Genomic DNA, 18,317 nt, shown 5'->3' with positions numbered 1-18,317 from the left:
ACTTCTGCTTAAATTTTAAGTAAAAAATAGTACAAATAGAAGATACGCTAGTGTGTATTGCATAGAATATTTTTTTACCTTTGAAAATGACGAAATCACATAACGCGTTTTTGCGCGAAATTTGAAATGTCAAAGAGCGCGCGAAATTTGAAACGTTTGTTTGCTTGTGTATTTCTTATACCGATACCGTGTTAACATCTGTACATTGGTTGAGTGGTTAAGCTGGCTGTTAAAAACAGTGTTAAAGCGGTTGTATATTAGTACAAAGTACAGGCAGCAAGCAAAATTTGTCACAACAAAATAAGCGTATTAGTTGGCAAACAATATTTTAGCTGTCTTTAGTGAATTTTTTTAGGAAAATGTTTGAGTCAAGGCTAATTTTAACTTGCTTTGATGAATATTTCTATGAACAAAATCAAGAAAACGTTTCTTTAGTGTTATAATATTAGAACGTCAAAGTCCATAGCCCGCCATAAAAATTGGTAACACGTGTAAACTGATACATTGTATGGTTAACAAATATTTGTACAACACAAAAACTATTTTATCTACCTCGGTCTTGTTGGTTTGTATTTCTTTGCATTAACAAATGTATGATCTATATATACTGTCATGGACGAAGCTTTGTTTTCAATGTTAGGCGCAAACGAGGCCGAGAGCTCTATATGTGTAAGTCACAATCCTGTTGTAGCTCTACAAGCTGCGTACTCCGCCATTGGCTAGTGAGCTTTTAGCGCATGGCTTGGTCAGCGCCGGCCGTGAGGCGACGAGAAAAAGGCAGCAAGAATGCAAGAACCAGTGCAGAACTTACGTTCAGCCGGGCACTATCGCTATTCAGATATCCGTTACTGCGGTGGGGCTATTAATGAGACCATGGTGTCTAACCAGTAGACATCTAAAAGCTGTTGGTTATGCTCTATGACCACGTTACTCACAAAGCTTTGTCGGCGACTGTGCACCCTAATGGGTGCTCATCAGCACCCATTAGTTGTTGCACCCTTTTTGCACCCTATTTTCCACCCTTTTGATGTGTTCACCCTTTAGGTTCCGCTTGTAGGGTGCTGAGACGCGAATAGGGTGCTCAAAGGGTGTGCTTAGGGTGTCGGCACCCTTTTGACACCCTTAAGGGTCAGAATCGGTTTACTGTGTACGTTATAAGTAAAACTATGTGTTGTTACTGTAGAGATCGAAATGATGGGGATATTTACTAATTGACAAGGAGGACAACTGTGAGAGAAGTTTGAATGTGTGTGCTTTCTGCCATCTTTCCATTGACTTAAAAATAGCAAGGAAATATTCCTGCTCTCTGCATGTTACTCGCTCGTTACAATATGCCAGAGCAATTATTGGAAAGCTCGTCCATCGGCGTTCTTGCGCCAAATCCGCTACAGAGGCGCGTCGTTCACGCAATTATTACTAAAGCTCGAACAACTCCAAAATGAGTTTTCAGAGACACTGATTGCAATCAAGGAGGTTATTTTTAAACCTGTTTGATTGCACTGCGCAAGCTTATTTTTGACATACTAGTGAGAATTGGGCATGTGAATGGATCGCATTACATTTTGATTCCTCGCCACTCACACCTCATCAAAACTTCATTTCCCGCATTGCTTCCGATACATGGGTCTCAAAATAAGGACGTCACAGGTAGACCGAGATGTGTTGCAACAGAGATGTGTACGTTTCGGAAATTAAAGTAAGCGAATTCGTGAGAAGCAATTTACACGTGGGCAGTTGGTATTCAAAACACATCAAAAAGAGTTAAACTTAGTTTCTGATACCCAACCGAAGGTATCCGAAGAACGATAGCAAGGTGCATACTTCAATCACTATCCTGCCGATGCGTGCCAAACAAGGACAAATAAAGGTAAAAGGAAACGAGCCCGTGTGTAAAAGAACGGCGGCAAAAGAACAGAGAGAAAGTTCAGCACACCCTGGACAAGCAAAGTGAAAATGTGAGAAAGATGACAAGAGCAAGCTGTGGCGGTCAGCCGAGAAATGAAATTTGCAAGTGAAACTAGACGTCCGTAGCCGAGCCTGAACGGGAACGCTGAAGATAGCTAGGTGGGCGGGTGAAAGGGGGTTTGCAAAAAAACAAGAAAACAAAAAGTGGCCTAGGCTGGTGCCTTGGGACCGCGTCGCATATTCAATTATTTATGCTTCTAGCAGCATTTTGGACGTCGAGGCATCGATGGCAGCCAGTGGACGTTGCGCGTCATGCCTTTCTAACCCTTGGCGCTGATGTAAAGCAGGCAGCCCACTGCGCGAGTTTCCATTAGCCAAAAAAAAAAAAAAACCCGCTTCGCTGCGAAATGCTAGTGCCTAGCGCGCTGGCGCTTGAAACATAATTGATCGCGTAATTGGGTTACCTACTTCGTAGCGGACTACGCTAGTTCTGGAGACTACAGCGCTCTGTTCTATTTTCTTTTGTTTCATGCTCTGTAACGTACACGTGTTTCTATATTTCCAGCATCGCGGGTAGCCCTTCGTTTAGACCAGTCGACCTGAACTGCCGAACTTGTCTGGAAAGTGTGGCAGTTGCTAAGCGCCGACTAAACACGACGAGCGCCTGATGCAGGAGGTTCTCGTCTCTCTTCTTCATTTTCTCTTCTAAGCCACTCGCACTCTTACCTTTTTTTTTAAACTCTTATGCATTATAAAAACTAAATACGAGCTCACTCATCATTCTGGTGAATTACCGATGCAGGATTCCGGAAAAGGGAAAATAACGGGAAACGTGTTCGTGATACTTCTTTACTTCGTCATGCCCAGTACTCGGGCTTATTTATAAACGCTAATTGCGTGGTTACTACCATTATGGTAATTTGAACTACCACAGGAAAGTGAAACTTTCACCTCGCTAAGGGCACCTTTAAAGTTTTCCAAAGAAAACTTGTTTAGCTATTTTGTCTATTACAATTGCTTTATTAATCTGATCTAAAATAGTATTGATGCTGACATGGCAGTCATTGAACATCAAACATTAGGCTTCGTCCGATGAAATTAGGGAATTTTATAGCAAATCAGACAGGTGAATCTTTAATGTATTAGCTTAAATTGGACGAGCTATGGTGCAACCATCAACGTTACAACACAAAACGAGAATTGGCAATGAAGGTAACATCGCAAAATCAAACGAAAGGACAATAAAAGTACGCAAAATAATTTATAACCTTTAGATCACACAGACACACGAAAATGAAATGCTCTACAAAAAAACTATGGGTCATTATTTCTTGATAATAATTATTTTGTGGTTCAGCGTCCCAAAACCACCAAATGATTATGAGAGAAGCCATAATGGAGGGCTTCCGAAATTTCGACCCCATGTGGTTCTCTAACGTGCACCCAATCTAAGCGCACAGTCCTCAAGCATTTTTGCTTCCATCGAAAATGCGGCAGCCGTGGCGGGGATTCAATCGCTCGACCTGCAGGTCATTTGCAAAATCCCTTAGGCACTGGACTACCGTGGCAGGTTATCTTCTCTTGAGGTTGCTTGTCTATCGCTCGTGAGAACTCCATACCAGTTAGTTCCTGTTTCGCCGTAGTGTGATGCTGTGTAAAGGCGAGCAGTTTCCGCTTTGTTTCTGATGGCGTCAAGCATTTCCACTGCTAGCTGCGCTTTCTGAAATTCCCTAGAACATTGGCCTCGGCCCACATCGATACAGCATTTTTCATCCTGGTTCCTGGAATTCTGAGCATCCGGAATAGCTGAACGCAACTTGCTTCCCGCAGTCAATGAAGCACACGATATATGATGCGTGTTGGGCAGTAGACTTTGGCAAAGTCAAAATGTTTGGCCATTTTACAATGTTCCCCGATAGATTGATATGTTTTTTCACAATACACTAGGGACTACTGAACATTTTTCAAGGGGCGTAGCATCTTATAGCCGACCTTGCAGCGTACATTCCGCGTAGCTATCTAATTAGAGTTGCGCCCGTTAGGGGCGCTGCTGGGGTCAGCTTTCAATGGCGACCGCTAAAAGTGATTTCGGCGCTTGCTTACGGCGTACGCTCTCTCTCTCTCGCACTGTGACCATGGATACGTGTCACTCGCCATAAACGAAATGAGGCACTGTGCCGTGCTCCCGACCGGGTTGCAGAAATTAGGTGCCTTTTCGCATCTTCTAACCACTACCACCACCATGAACGAAACACATCGAGGGATCGCAAAGCCGAAGCGGCGTGAAGATGTAGGCAAGTCTACCCGGCATTGACAGCGCGCGAAGACGTGGCGCAACGACAACGAAGGCCAGCGGGATATAGGCGTAGAGAGCACAACAAGCTGCGGCTAAACGACCACGAAGGCATACAAACCCGGAGTGTAGAGCTCGAGAAGCTGAGGACAAACGTGACGTGAATGGCGCTGACGCCCGCTACAAGAGCGAAATCCTGGAACGCAGTTTTGGAGACAGTTGCGAAGAGTGCGATCCAAGATCACAAAGATTCTCACTCATTCTATGGAGTATAGCGGGCAATGTGTGGGGATGCATGGTTACATGATGGTCCCCAGGACTTCGCCCACTCGTCATCATAAGTCCGTGAATAGGCCGTGATTTTATAACGACCAGGATTGGGTTTATTTCGGAACTCCTTCAACGGTTATCAAAAGAGAGCACCTGTCCCTAGAACACCGTGGAGGAAGGTTATATCCAATGAAAGTGAATGAAGTGTACCGTTTGTCTCCCGATGTTACCAGGCTTCCACTTCATGGTATGCAGATCTAACCAACAACGCCTCCACCAGAGGCTCTCTGAGCCCGTAGCATAATTTACCATAAAACAATCACGTAAATGTCAAAAGAACGCAAGACGATTGCTCGAGCGCTGTTCGCACTTTTTCTGGGAAGACGCACTGCATGCTCGTATGAAAGCTCTTTTTTAGACACTCCAGACAACAGCGGTAAACGAGCGCATCAGTGCCTTTGAACTAGAGTGTACTAGAATGGGGGAGTGGGTCCACTGAAGGCTCCACGCTGAGGCGTTTTTTTCGGAAAATCCAGGTGGCGCTACCATCGCCTTCACCTGAAGACTTAGCCGTGGTTGCCATGGTTACAAGTCCCCTTTGCCACGCGGTTCGCGACGGGTGGGTAGTCTGATAGTTCGCGCGGTTCGCGTGCTGCTCGCGCGTCTGGCGCAGTCTCGCAGCGTTGTTGCTTCGTTCGTGCGTGCGTGGCCGTGAACGGCGTCGCACCGTGCTTCCGCGCCAGTTCAACAAAATCTAAATGTTTATATTGCGAAACGCCCTGCTCGTATAGGTAGTCACGCACGCAAGTACCGTGATTTCCACGGTAATTGTTTACAATCAAGAGCGTAAGTTGAATTTGGCTTTTGCGAAAACGTACGCATCGAAAGTGTAATATGAGCATTAACTGCGATGCTTTTAAAAATGTCAATATAACTGGGATATATAAGTAAGTTTGCGTTTGGTGCAAATTTAGACTCACGGCAGCAAATTGAATATGATGCAAGACTAAAGTTACCAGCTGTTATCACGAGAATTAAAGCTAAAGTATGCGAACCCTTCTGCAAATTTGCAGCTATTCGTTAGGGACGCGTGATATTATTGAAAAACTGAACCAGTCCTGTTGCGATTACGTGAGGGTGTTGGCAAAGGAAGTTTAGTCACATCGGACGGCAACTGTGCTATTCGTAGGAAATGACTTATAGGGCGGACGCACGTCCGTCGCGGTGGTTTTATGATGAGTTTTTGTTCGGCATCTAGTGCTGGTATACGTTGTAGGTATTAATGAAATATGTTATATTTTACCTTTTCTCTTCGTGCCTGCGGTACGTGTCCATGCAAACATTTGTTCGAAACATGAACGTGTTTTCACCTATAGATAGGAAGTCTGAAAGACACCAATAAAGAAGTGATATGCGCAAAATATTTTATTTTAAATTGACTGCGCAAGCTTTTCGCATAAATATAAAAAACAAAATAAATATCATCGAAAGGTAGGTAGGTATAAACTTTATTTTTCCTTTGTAAAGGAAAGGTGCAATGGAAGAGAGATGAGGAGAGATTGCTACGCTCGATAGTCCTCCGCAACCCTCTCTGCCCAACCCAGGATGGCCTCCTGGACGTCGGGTTTCAAGCTGCGCATGGCAGCCTCCCACTGCTCCTCATTACTAATTAGTTTTCGAAGGGACGGTGGAGGGGGGTGCTTAGGGCACCCCCACATGATATGATTAAGATTTGCTTTCTGTGCGGAGCAATATTTACAGGAGGAGGACGGGTAAAGAGAAGGGTACATGAGGTGAAGAATGTAAGGAGAAGGAAAGGTGTGAGTCTGCAGCTGTCGCCACAGTACTTCGCGCCTTCGTATGGATTTCGACGTTAGCGGCGGTAAGGATAAACGACCAAGGCGGTAGTGACTACAGATGTCGAAAAGACTTCGACACCGTCGCTCAAGGAACGTCAGGCTCTATGTTGTCCTGCTAAGCTTTAAGTGTTTTGCTCTCGCTCGTTTCGAAGCGTTTTCCCTGTTCATTCCCTTCACTAAGAAGTGAAGGCGAGTGAGCACGTAGAACGAAACGAGCTTTGTGCTCACTGCATCTTTGTGGTCTGGACAGCCGACCGCTTTCGAGTTCAGAAAATTAGTTTTCACCAATGAAAGGATGTCAGAGATGCTATCTGTGTGCAACATGGAAACACTGAAACATTCAGTAAACAAGTTTTCAAGTGAGGCAATGAAATCATACAGCTGTCGTGAGGGGTACAGAAGTCCACCCCAGTCGCATTGCTCCGTGAATTGCGAAGGGAGCTGTTCAGCAACCGCGACAGCTTTCTCAAACAGAAGCACTTCTTTGCATTGTACGCATGCCAACTTCAATACACACTTTCTGGCCACGTACCCTGCTGTGTAGTAAATGAGTCTCGAGTCACTCTTCTCCAAAGTCACATCGATGTGGTCAGCAAACTTTTCTGGCATCGTGGCAATCGTGCTTTCGACCTCGCCAAGTTTTCCCTGTGATATAAGATCATCAATTTTTTTGTGCGTGACCTTTAGACCCTGTCTGTCATGCACAGTGACAAGAGCGTTTATCATGTCAGGGTTTGCGTTTGCGCTGTCCACACTGTGCGCCAAGTTATAAAAGGACAAGCAGTTGACGGTTATTAGAAACTCATCCGGAGAGGGGTGCGCGTTGCAGCCACTTGACTGGCGAACGATGCCGAAGAAATGTTCCACGGGATCGGTGCTAAGTCGAGATGTCATGAGATATTTGAATCCAACGCTCTCTGTCAGGTACTTCAGCAATGAAAGGGTATTTGCTATAGTGACCCTAAAACCTATGGCAGTGGACTCGCTGAGAAAGTGCCGCTTGTTGTCACTGAATGATTCCCAGTCATTCAGGAAGTCCAGAAAATTGGACAGGAATGCCACGTCTGTAGAAGCTGGTCTCAGCGCTTCGGCCCGAAACCTGGAAGTCATCACGGTGATCAGTCGTTGGATCTTCCTGCAAAATAAACAAAAAGAATGTATGTCAGAAGAGCGCTCATCATGCGTTTGAGATGTTTACGATTACACTTAATTCATTTGGAACGTAGGCGCAACTCACGAGAAGAACAGCTGAGTTGCCTCGATGCTGCCACACCTTCTCTCGATGTCCTCCTTGTAGAAGGCCAGGCCCCGTAGGACATATGGACCGAATAGTTGGAAGGCGAAAGGGGTTCTCATCTTCTCAAATGAGTTTGGTTCCAGATGCGTCTCGGTCAAATTGGGCATAACTTTCAGTGTCCTAACACTTCTGTCTAGAAGGTACGCCTCCCGAACCGGATGCACAGACACCTAGAAATATAGGTTGAGGTAATGCAATGTATGCAAAAAACACAATCTTTGTAAAATGTCAACCATGAATCTATACGTACCAATCCGTCTGGTGTTGCAAAGCCTTTCTGGAGAAGACCATTCCTGAGGCATTTTAGCAGATGCGGGAAATCGGAGATAAAGTGCAATTTCCTCATCTCGTCGACAGGATGCTGTATGGCGCCATTTATTTTCTTCGATGACGCCGACACCCCCGCTAGCTTCCACATTTTTCGATTCCAGGGGGCTCCGTCACAAGTGATGTGGTCGACGAACAAGCCCGCCTGTTCCACGAGGATGGTAGCTTCCATGAGAATTTTCAATAAAATGTCTCCTCTCACATTTCCTTTTGTCGCAAAAACGCCCACAATTTGGCTCCATTTTCCAGCGAAAGGCACAAACATGATGACCATGCCGTGATCACATTGCTGGTACTTGTCTTCGGGCTTCGTAAATTCTCCAAGGTCCACGAAGCCTTGAATCTGGCCAGACGCCGTCACATTGAAATGTTCTGACAATTTCATTTCGTCCACCAATAGTCCGCCGTGTCTTTCGAGGTCTGACATGCTCGCGGTTTTTTTCTTTAGAGTGTTCATTACTGCTTGATTAAAACCGAAGGCCGACTCGTATGACCTCAAGTATCTTTTCAAAGTAGTGTTGCTGGGCATCATGAGAATTTCGTTCTTTCTGATGTGCTGATAAAGCCGGGGACTCTTTAGTTTCATGAGTAAACACTCGAGGATCCACTCCTGATTGTAGCGCATGCCCTGCTTGCTGGTTTGTTTGGCAGCTTGAAAGCAAGCGCGAACACTTGCCTGCTGCTTTCGCGGTAGTGACGATATTTTATCCTCTAGTATTTTATCCGCGACATTCGCATTGTTTGCCCTCATCTCTTCGAGACGACCAGCAATGTCCAACAGCCTTGTCGCCATCCGCTTGTTTCTCTGACTCAGGACCCGCAGTTTGGTGGAGACTGAGTTTCTTCGCTCTTTTCGTTTTAGGTAGCTTTTTCTGGTGAGTATTACTTTCCTCACGTACTTGCATGAAATGCATGAAGAACCTGGAAGTATACGAGAAAAAAATTATGAAGAGCTTCCAGTTTTTTACCATGCATGTTTGAAACGCAATTTATGCACTTTCACTTTCTGTAGGCAAACTATTCTTTCGTAAATGTTAATGAGTACTACAAAAATTAGGGGCCACACAAATGTTCTAGCATTAAACAGGTTACTGATTGATTAATTGTACAATTACAAGTGACGTCTCAATAAACGTTTGCCGCACTCACCTTGTTGTTTAACCGCTCCTTTGCACGTGACACTGAAGACAAGGCCGTCGGAATGAGAGATTTGCGGCTCCAGTTTCTTCGTAAGAACGTCATAGGTGAAGTCCTTCGCCCTACCTGCTCCTCTGCAAGGGTGAAGAGATTCTGCGCAGTCCAGGACTTGTTTGGCATCTTCAAGGTTATAGGCGACCTTTTCGGAGATCAGCGTCTTCCGAACATATGTCCGACAAATCACTTCACTCCGGTCGGTACCGTAATTCATGAGCACAGTCTTTTCGATGCTTACGAGTTCACGACTTAGGGAGGCCGAAACATAAGCAATTCCGTCATAATGACGAAACTTGTGCATTGCCCAGTGGTCGTTTGGCCGGACAACGTCTTCAAGTTCAAATGCGTTGTCGCTTTGCCTCGCACTTTCGCAATCTTCAAATCTCAGTTGCGGCTCAACTGATTGCAGCGCAGTTCTTTTTGACGGCTGGTCTTCACAGGTTGGTGGTGAAGCCGCTCTCTTCTTCGTTGACTGCTCCGGTGTGGGCTGCTCGTCAGGACACTTCAGGAGATGAGGTATAATTATGGGTACAGCATCACTGCGAAGGTCCGGCTTTCCCCGCTCTATATATACTTCTCGGCCTTCGATAATATGTACATATTGCCTTAGTATGTATTTTTGCTCGAAGTGCAGCTCGCAAATGGCATCGGTGACTTGCAAGGGCCGATCAGCGCGGTTGAGATTCTGGTCCCATAGCCGGCGTCTTTCTTCGTCTTGAGGTACTCCAAAGAGTGAGAGCTTGGGCTGGTTTTTAACTCTGCTGTATCCGGTTTGGCAGCCTACGACACAACAGTAATTTCTACGCCTAGACGTGCTCATCCTCTAATCTTTTGAAGCAGCTTGGAACGCTCCGTTATGCAACCAGCAGACACATATCTGCGCACGCAAACGTGCCGTCTGCCGCGTATTCTTTGTCCAGACGGCTTTGCTCAAAGGGAAATACAAACCTACGCGTTCACGAAAAAAAGCATACATTTTATTTCATGTCACTTGTTTTTGTCTCTAATAATGTGTAAAAAAAGAACCAGGAGACAAATTGTGAAAACAGCGCACGAACGACGGTGCATCGAACAGACGACGGCGCGTCGAGCAGACGACAACATCGAGCGCTCAGCGTCCCCGCCAGCGCGTCGTGCGGCCCGAACCGCCGCACGACTCGCACGCTCCCGCCGAAACTGACGTCACTTCAGGAGAAGGCTACTGCAGCGCCACCAAATTTTCCGCCGTTTTTGCTTCACCCGCACCGCTTGCCGCCGGCCACAGTGGACCCACTCCCCCATTCTAGTACACTCTACTTTGAACTTTTCCCCAATTTAAAATTTGAATGAAATAGAAAGCGCAAGAAGTGAACAAAATACTTGTAAAGAGCAATCTTCGAAGGTTATTTTGCAAATATAGTATAGTGCAGTTTCAGAATCATCACGAGCCGTAACAGGGGTTTGCAAATGAAGAGAATTGAAACAGTGGTTGCTTTCGTAAAGGACACCCTCTGACACCAGGTATACATCGAAGGCGAGTGGCAAAAAAGTTTTTATTGAGAAAGGCGGGAAGGTGTACTGGTAATAAATTATGAAGTCAGCTAAAATAAAGGAACGGAGAGCCGAAAGTATATCAAAACGATACGTCGTGAGATTTCTATAAAAAGCATTGACTACCACATTCACTAGCTTAAGCTGGCTCAGCAGAGATTTTTTCGGAAATTCATAGTAAGAGAAGGCAGTAGCGTAGCTGGAGGGATAATTGAACGCTCACCCCCCCCCCCCCCCCCGAAATTCGAAGTTCTGTATGCAAACTCGGACCTGCAGAATAAGCAATTGATTCCCCACTCCCGAAAACTATTTTCCGTTACGGCCCAGCGATAGGCTGCCATTCGTGATGACGCACTTTGTGACCCAGAAATGCGTTTCGTGGGGCTAGTTGGTCCCACAATGCTCACTCATTTTTGAGCTGCTTTCACCTTTTACTTTTTGACCTTAAGATATCTGGGCATATTTCATCGAGAAATTTTGGCCTCGAATTTCGTAAAGATTTCTAGTTCTTTTTTTCACATTTTCTATCTCGATTTGCGGTTTCACTAATTAAAAGTCATTCTGCTTCCCTCATTGCTACCTCTCATCCTACAGCAGGCAGTACCGAACTTCTTTGTACGTCACCTCCATCCCCACAATACCTGGAGTGGCGTTTACGCGATGTGGTGAAACGAGCGCTGATAAACCGATCGCTCTCGTTTTGCATGTAACCGAACCGAGGCGCATCGATAGGAATCTCCCCTGCCTCTCACGTTCGGCTCCGCCACCACGCTGTTCGCTCCTCCGCCTCCGTGTCTCCTGGGACAGGGATTTGCGAATCGATAAGGTCGATGCTTAGAGGCAAGCGGTAGCAGCAGCAGCAGCACTTCGTTACGCGATCAATCACTCACCGCAGGCATTGAAGGGGCCCCAAATGACGCTCGCAAGCCGCTGCATTCTCGGGAGATTGCCAATCGGCCCGCACGCAACCACGCCGTAGTAAAAGGGCGGCGCAGTTAAACAGTACCAGAAAAGGCGTGACAAGAAAGGGTAGAAGAAGAGGACGAAACAAAGGAGAGATAGAGACAAAAGTAAGAGAAACAGGATAGGGGGAATGTCTTTCTGCGGATGGGACGCGGAGGATGCAGAAAAGCACTCACGTTCGCAGCTATCCCAATACGTGATGTTCCTCGCCGCTGCTCCGGGTTGGTGACTCGGTGTACGATTTATATTTAACATTGTAGCTAACGCTAGGATTCAGAATAAAGCGAAGTGCTCTTCATTCCTCGGATAGCGATGGCAAAGCGACCGAGCCAACGGTGAGAAATAGAAGACGGCCAAAAGTAGGGTGACGTAATTAGAGTTCGACTCTGTCTCGCTCCCTTGTGATTGCACGTACTGCGCACCGATTAAAGTACCTGAATGGAAGAAGCAAGCTAAGAAATGCTCCGACAAAGGTCATCGAATATGGTTGACACGTTACAAGGTGCGTGAGGCATAGTCTGTCGATTTCTTCGGGCCATCACCATGACTAGGTTCGCTGATATATATATGTAAATGCATGCATTTCCTCGGAATTGAAACAAAGCTGGGGACGTTCTTGAAATGTTTTTTTAAGCATGAGGTGAAATGCGGAAACAGGTTAGGAGAAAGCGCTCTTTTCGGTCAGTCAATCTCTTCCTGTTTGCGTGTTTCTCCCCGCGCTACAAAAACAACAACAACAACAACAACAACTTTAAGATTGGTTGATATGTGGGGTTTAACGTCCCAAAACCACTATATGATTATGAGAGGCGCCGTAGTGGAGGGCTCCGGAAATTTAGACCACCAGGGGTTCTTTAACGTGCACCCAAATCTGAGCACACGGGCCTACAACATTTCCGCCTCCATCGGAAATGCAGCCGCCGCAGCCGGGATTCGAACCCGCGCCCTGCGGGTCAGCAGCCGAGTACCTTAGCCACTAGACCACCGCGGCGGGGCCAACAACTTTAAGATGCACCGTCAACAAGCCCCCATTGCAACTCTCGCTAAGAGTGTTGTACTTGATTTGAGACGTCGGCCTTGAAGTTTTCTGCAGGCAAAGTCTTAATACATCTTTGTAGTATCAAACCTGCAAACCTGTTGATTGTTTTTTTCTTTTCAAGGGCAGGGAAGAGTGAGGTGTCGTGATAATTATACTGATACATACAAATCGTCAGCTAAGAAAAGGTAAACGATAGGCCTCGCATGTTTATTGCTAAGTAGGCTTTAACGCCACGGACGGATCCGGATCCTAATATTAAACGTTCAGTCATTCGGTCATTTTGATTTTCGGAAGCGTGCACTCAAAAAAGAAAGTTCACTGTAAATTACAGTCATCCATCATAGCAAGCGATTGTAATTGGCAGGTGTTCGTGGCTATTAGTAATAGTTGTTGCATGTTTAAAAAGACGTATTACATACAGACACTTGAAGAAAATTTTGAAAGCAAGTTTAGAGAAAAAAGAAAGTTAAGGTCAGATAATTTTTTGTTATTTATTTATTTATTTAGTGATTATTTGACTCATGGCAGTTTGAGTAAACGTAAAGTTTTTTTGCGGCTATATATACTGAAACGTTGGTAGGTGTGCGTCTGTATTTAGACACACCAAATGTAAAAAAAAAAACAATTTTCGGTCAGTATCTTTCCCCATATTCCTTCCCCTCGTTACTGCTGCGGTTTAGGTACGTGTTTTTTCCTGTTTATTTTATTTTATATTATTTTATTTCTCAACTCCTATTCCACGTTCTGTGGGCCATCAGTTATGGTTAAGTGGTCGGAAATTCAAATTGATGGCATTTGTCTTCTATAGATCCTGGCTCTACCATACTTGTCCATCTCTAACATTTTTCTCAAATTATCCGAGAAAAGTGTCCGAGCACAAAAAACTTTCAAAAGCTAAAGGAAAGAAAGAAAACAAGTATCGAAACCGATGTGCTTTCATGATAAAAATCCGGCGGAAAAACTAAAATTAGTCGAATCAGCATCGCACCCTACAAACAGTGGTGCCATCATCGTCTTGCCAGACGCACGATACGAATATAGATGAAACAAATAACTGAAAAAAATTGGAATAAAAATGTCATGAAGAGGAGGATACTTAAAGGGCGACGCCGGTATTTACGAGCGAAAAGCCGTGCCACGGCTGCTCTTTTCTCGGCAGTGGCGAACAGGGGCGTTTTTGAAGGCCGGATGATTGCCGCCACTGGCCGCTGCTTGGTCACGTCTGCTTCGGCGGATCCTCTCACAAGCAACGCAAGAAGACAAAAAAAGTGACAGTTCGAAAGGCTCGGGGCAGTAAGGAATAACGCCCGAACGAGGAGGCAATAAAAACGACGCAGCACGCCCCGAACGTATACCGACTACTTCGCTGAAGACGTCGTCTTCGACGTCGACCTACCAAAGCAAGCCAAACCCTACGCGTCGCTGATGCCTTAAGGCAGCGCTTATGTACCTCGTTCTTTTTGTGAGTCGCGTTTATCGAGCGAAGAAGAAGACTTACACGAAGGCATCCTTCTAAGGAGGCGGCTTCGTGGCTTATGACGAACTCCGAAATGTACTTTCCGGTCACTTTTTTTTTGTTTCTCCGCACTGCCTTTCGTTCACAAAACTCTCGTTTACGTTTATTTGTTACCAAGTGCTTATACTTACGTGGTCACTTTTGTTTCCAGTGTCACGAGAATGAACACGGAAAGGGCCGGAGCGGGCCCTTTTTCCATTCACCGGACGAGTGGAAATAGCGCAGCTTCTTCAAGTTTACCGCGGCAAACTGCCTCGCTATGAAGGATTTCGGTGACCGCTTCGCTCGGCGCAGGGGGCGAGTGGCACTGGAAACGGCAACCAGATCGACTTAAAGGCACAAAAAAAATTCCACGCAAGCGCACTGAATTCTAGCAGCAACGAGCACTTCGCCGTAGCTTTTAATCTACTTTGGCCGTGTAGTCTGCCGATTCAGTTTGTTTTCTCTGAACTGGACGTATACTAATCTTTCTACTTTGCTTTCGCTATAAATTAACCGCATGTACACAAAAGCGGTTGTCATGCTGCGCACAAAATCCGCCCGCTCTCCGCTGCAAAAAGTACCCTTGCTTTGCAATGATCAGCGGATAGGCATATAGTGTACACTTCATCGCAGTGGCTTCGTTTTCTAAAAATCATCAAAGAATGGAAAACAATATAATCTGAACAGAAAGACAACAGACAGACAGACAGACAGACAGACAGACAGACAGACAGACAGACAGACAGACAGACAGACAGACAGACAGACAGACAGAAAAACAGACAGACAGACGGACGGACGGACGGACGGACGGACAGACGGACGGACGGACGGACGGACGGATGGACGGACGGATAGACAGACAGACAGACAAACAGACAGATAGATAGATAGATAGATAGATAGATAGATAGATAGATAGATAGATAAATAATCTATATCACATAAGAAGTGATGTTTGCGTTTAGCAATAGACAACTTCATATCTAAATTCTGATCCACAAGAAGAAAGACTCAGTGCGCAAAGCGACGAAGCAAGATGAACAAAGATGATCAAACAGAACGAGCAGTGTAAAAGCACCGTTTTCACAACAGTAGTAGCTATTACTCTCTCTAATTCCATCGACGTGAATATCGACTGGAGTTGACAGAAAGTCGCCATTCGAGTGAGTCGATGAGCGCACAAATGCTTGTTGCAGAATTCATGGGGAATGAAGCTTTAATGCTGACACGTCACTTCCACGCCTCAAACGAGAAGCTGGGCAAGAGGACAAAGTTGCAGGGCGTACCATTGCCCTGGCGTGCGCCGTACTGTATGTAAAGACGCGTCCCATTGTGAAATCGCTTTGAAGGAACGAGGTGCCCCGCGAACACAATGGCCCGTTTCGACGTGTATCACGGGATGCAAAACGTAAAGAATCACAATTACGCAACCTGAGATCGGTGAGGTTGTTAAGACTCACTCCCGGTCGTTAGAGGCAAGCCGCCGTAATCGATCGAAAATCGATTGTCTTGGAAAAGGAGAATGCAAAATATTGAACCGCATGACCACAAGCAACGAAATAAAAGTGTATCTTTAGTATTTTTTTATTGAAACACAAGAACAAGTTGGTTGCCGCGCCGGCAACATTGCTTTGACGGAATAGAAAGATAAGACATATAAGGTGCTACACAATTGGTGTCAGAAGAAGAATCACTTCGTGCCTTTAAAAACAACTATAACGAGCAACTGGGAAAGAGAACTAGACGCCAGAAAAAAAACGGGCTTCATCGCAGACAACTGGTATCGCTTATTTATATGCTCTGATTTATATGCTCTGATTATATGTGCTCTGATTTATATATTTTATGGAATGACTGCACAAGAACTCGATGAGGTCTATTTAAATATAAACAAATTCTTAACTATGGGTATTGTCATTCGCTAAGCAATGTTTTGTTGTATTAGAAGCAGTGGGGGAAGTATGCGGGAAGCAAAGCCACAATGTCTTTTTTACTGCAATTCTCTCATTATTAAAAAAAGGATTTGAACTTTCCCACAAAGCAGACTCAATGCGTACATGCTAGGTAGAACTATTTAACTGACCAGGCTGCTAATAATTGTATCTTCTAAAGGTATGGTTATGTGGTTGAAACCAAGCCGATTTTTTTCTTTGTTTGAAGTGCAGGTAACCCTATTTTTATTATGAGGCACACCTTACTGAGAACTGCCTTCAAAAGTATGCGGTGCTTTAACATACATGTGTATCTAAATACAGACGAACTGTTTGAAATGCGAGACATTTCTTTGTGAACTTCAGTGACTTTGAGCGTATCTATCTATCTATCTATCTATCTATCTATCTATCTATCTATCTATCTATCTATCTATCTATCTATCTATCTATCTATCTATCTGCTTACGTTTGGGTGCTCTCGTGGTCACCCCGTTAACTTGGCGTGAACCAAAATTAGCATGGGAGGGTAAAATGGTTTGACGAATATGACCGTCGCGTACGTCATCATACACTTCTCGCCAAAGAGTAGCAAGTACCCAAGGGCTGGTATGTGCCGCAGGTATGCGAGTATGTGCCAGAGGTGATTGACACTTAGGATCTACCCTGGAGCGACGAGAACACACATGGGCAATTTTAACGCGCAAGCTTTACGAATACCCGTAATCAGTAGCGTCGACCCAACGAATGCAAAGAATAAGTGTCAGAGTCCCAGCTGGAATTGAACCCAAGCATTCTGCATGGCAATGAAGCATTGTACCTCGTAACTACGCCAGGTCTCGGAACTACTTTTCTAATAGACGACAATCTTCATGAAACGTCAATAGAGGTTGCAGTTCTGCCTACCCAATTTTGATAAACATTACATATGTACTCCTTTGGTATAACCGTCTCGTTGTATTAACATCAATTGGGGTTAGGTTCTATGCACTGAAGTTGATTTATGTAGTAGTGTCCAGACGAGCATCTTTGCGAGCATAAGCGCTTCATATCAGTTTTTGGTGTTGCTAATATGCATGTTCTAGTTGACATCTTTGCGCAAGTGCAAACAACTGGTGATATAAACATCTGCAACTCTTCAACATATGTTTGTGCGTGCAACATTTGTACATATCTTTAGCGTCACTTCATCACGTGTCACTCAATAACAAAGTGCAACGCGGTCACCTTCCCTCCGCATGCTTCGCATAACGTCGATTCCCAGGTACGTGAGATCTGCAGATTTTTTTTGTAATCAATATGTGGCAAGAATAGGCGCAATCATAACCTAAGAAGTACTTTGGTTTGGGCTAGTTGGTTCTTAGAGCTCACATAGAAAGGGCAGCGCCAAATCTCGGGAAAAAAGAAGGACAGAAGAGACAGAGCGTTGACTAACAACTGAAATTTTATTGCCATCACCTGTACATATATATGTGCCTAAAATGTGATTGAGAGGAAGTTTAGAAGCAAGAAAAGAAGGCTGATATTTACCAGCAATAAAAACTGCAAACGATAAAATCTTCAAAAGAACTCGCGCAAGCGTGATGAGTGAACTGCATCAGGTCATGATAAAGCAAACGACACGGAAAATCAAAGAAAGCCTCTAAGATAACAAATTTCAGCGTCAGACAAGGATATGGAAGGCCTGCTTACACACTTGCCACCTGCTTCATGAATGAAGAAAGCCTCAACAATCTCGCGCACTATCTTATCCCTCCGCATTTAAAAAAAAAACCGAGTACTACGAAAGCCAGGAGAGCAGCCACAACGCCTGCAATGGTCAGCAGGAAAACTACTGCTCGTATCGCGTACATTATTGATTGGTACGTGGGGTTTAACGTCACCATATGATTATGAGAGACCCCGTAGTTGAGGGCTCCGGAAATTTCGATCACTTGGGCTTCTTTAACGTGCACCCAAATCTGAGCACACGGGCCTACAACATTTCCGCCTCCATCGGAAACGCAGCCGCCACAGTCGGGATTCGAACCCGTGACCTGCGGGTCAGCAGCCGAGTACCTCAGCCACTAGACCACCGCAGCGGGGCTATTGCGTACATCGTAGTCATGCTCCTTCACCCTTTCATTAAAACACCTGCCAGTTTGCCCAAAGTACTCGAGTCCACAACTTAAAAGAAACCTATCAACTACATTACAAATACAATCTGTG

At 45.1% G+C, this 18,317-nt stretch overlaps 1 protein-coding gene across 5 annotated transcripts in view; it reads left to right on the top strand.

The window, feature by feature from the left end:
* Positions 1 to 18,317, top strand: part of LOC119169563 (cell adhesion molecule Dscam1-like) — a 491,221-nt gene that overhangs the window by 50,155 nt on the left and 422,749 nt on the right. The gene's annotated exons all lie outside the window — the stretch shown is intronic.

The sequence above is a fragment of the Rhipicephalus microplus genome, chromosome 2 (genome assembly GCF_043290135.1).
Source record: "Rhipicephalus microplus isolate Deutch F79 chromosome 2, USDA_Rmic, whole genome shotgun sequence".
Classification (NCBI taxonomy): Eukaryota; Metazoa; Arthropoda; class Arachnida; order Ixodida; family Ixodidae; genus Rhipicephalus; species Rhipicephalus microplus.
This window is presented reverse-complemented; position numbering and strand designations above follow the sequence as displayed.